Genomic DNA, 2402 nt, shown 5'->3' with positions numbered 1-2402 from the left:
TTGCAGCTTCTCTGAAGGGACCTGCTCTCATCGTGGAGCTGCTGGGGCTGATGCGTGTTCCTGCCCACATCCATCTATTGAAGTCCTGACCCCCAGGACCTGAGGATGGGGCTGTGTTTGGAGACGGGGTCTTTAAAGAGGGATGGAGGTAACATGAGGTCACTGGGGTGGGTCCTGATCCCACAGGACGGGCGTCCTTAGAAGAAGAGGAGGTCAGGGCACAGACACACAGAGGGACGGCCCTGCGAGGACACAGGGAGGAGACGGCCGTCTGCACGCCCGGGAGAGAGGCCTCGGGAGGAACCGGCCCTGCCCACACCTGGGTCTCAGGTTCCAGCCTCCAGGATGGGGGGACATAAATGTCTGCTGTTTAAGCCACTGAGTCTGGGGTCCTTTGTTATGGTGGCCTCCAGGGAAGTCAGATACTCCTTGAAAGCCCAGTGCCAAAGCTCCGCGGGAGACTTTGAGGGTGCAGTTGGCAATCAGGACATCGATTATTTTATATTTCTACTGAAAGGTGCCTACTGGCAGGGAAGCCCCTCTCCCTTAAGTGAATGCCATCGATTTCAAGCACGCGTCTTTAAGCTACAAATTTGACTAAGGATATAAAAAGTTCGAGGTGTTTTTATGGGGCGGGTTTAACTAAACATTCATGTCCCCCCTGACATTTTTAGTAGAAAGGCATTAAAATGTGGGGCATTGAAATTGTTAATGACTTGGTTTTGAGGAGGGAGATTTTTTTATACGTACTATTGACCTCTGTTGGGTTTAGTGACTTTTTTTTTTTTATCCTGGAGGTGTGATGGGGAATTCTTTGGAGACATGTTTATCATTTTGGATTTTAGGTCCTGGGTGGAGTAGTAGAATGTTTTTATTGCCCCCAAACCCGATAAAATCCAGTGATGGCATTTTCATAGCCCTCTTCTGGTACAAAGCTACCCTGGAGAATTCTCGATCAAGAGCTCATCCATTTCTTTCTTTTTCATTTTCATTATTGAAGTATCGCTGATTTACACTGTTGTGTTAATTTCTTCTGTACAGCAAAGTGACTCAGTTATACTTTCTTTTTTAAAATATTCTTTTCCATTACAGTTTAGCACAGGATACTGAATGGAGTTCCCTGTGCTCTACAGTAGGACGGTGTTGTGTATCCATTCTGTGTAGAATAGTTTGTATCTGCTCATCCCACACTCCCACTCCATCCCTCCCCCACCTTGACAGCAAGTGTGTTTTCTATGTCTGCCAGTCTGTTTCTGTTTTGTAGGTAAGTTCATTTGTATCACTTTTTTTAGATTCCACATATAAGTGATATCATATAATACTTGTCTTTCTCTGTCTTACTTCACTTAGTATGATCATCTCTAGGTCCATCCATGTGGCTGCAAATGGCATCATTTCATTCTTTTTTATGGCGGAGTAATATCCCATTGTGTATCTGCACCACATCTTCTGTATCCATCCCTTGGTGGATGGGCACTTAGGCTGCTTCCGTGTCTTGGCTGCTGTGAACACAGGGGTGCGGAGCCCCTTCATCTCTGGTGGCATCTTGCTGGTGGTCCTGCCCTGGTCCCAGGACCTCCCATCTTTTCCTTTCTGTTGGCAGATACAGTGAGTAGTAGAGCATTACTCATTTTTGTTTGTTTTCTCCTTATAGTAGATTTTATAGTCCCTTATAAACGTAGCTGCCCCAGTGGGGGAAGATGACAGGTTTCCACTGAAGTGACCTCAGGTTCCACGCAGGGCATGCACTTGGCTAGAGATGAGGCGTGTCGTTTGCTGCCTGAAGCGCGACGAGCTGGTTGCTGGTTCCTTACGTCTCTTGTTCTCTCTCTCTCTGCCCTCTGAGGTCGGCAATGTCCAGGACTGTGCTGCTCCATCGCTCTGGGTTCTGGTCCTGAGAACATCTGGAGCCCTGCTGACGGGCAGGTAGCATGAGCGTGTGTGACACTGAGATTCTGGGGCCTCTTTTTTTAAACTTAATTAATTAATTGGCTGTGTTGGGTCTTTGTTGCACACGGGCTTTCTCTAGTTGTGGCGAGCAGTGGCTACTCTTCATTGCAGTGCTCAGGCTGCTCTTTGCAGTGGCTTCTCTTGTGGAGCACGGGCTCTAGGCGTGCAGGCTTCAGTAGTTGTGGCACGAGGGCTCAGTAGTTGTGGCACGAGGGCTCAGTAGTTGTGGCACGAGGGCTCAGTAGTTGTGGCACATGGGCTTAGTTGCTCTACGGCAGGTGAGATCTTCCTGGACCAGGGCTCGAACCCGTGTCCCCTGCACTGGCAGGCGGATTCCCAACCACTGCACCCCCATGGAAGCCCCCCAGGGCCTCTGGTCATAGCAGCATCTCACCTAGCTTATCCCAGCCAATACCTACGTCAATGGTTCACTTTCCACTGGGCTGTTGCGC

Source organism: Hippopotamus amphibius, chromosome X (genome assembly GCF_030028045.1).
Source record: "Hippopotamus amphibius kiboko isolate mHipAmp2 chromosome X, mHipAmp2.hap2, whole genome shotgun sequence".
NCBI lineage: Eukaryota > Metazoa > Chordata > Mammalia > Artiodactyla > Hippopotamidae > Hippopotamus > Hippopotamus amphibius.
This window is presented reverse-complemented; position numbering follows the sequence as displayed.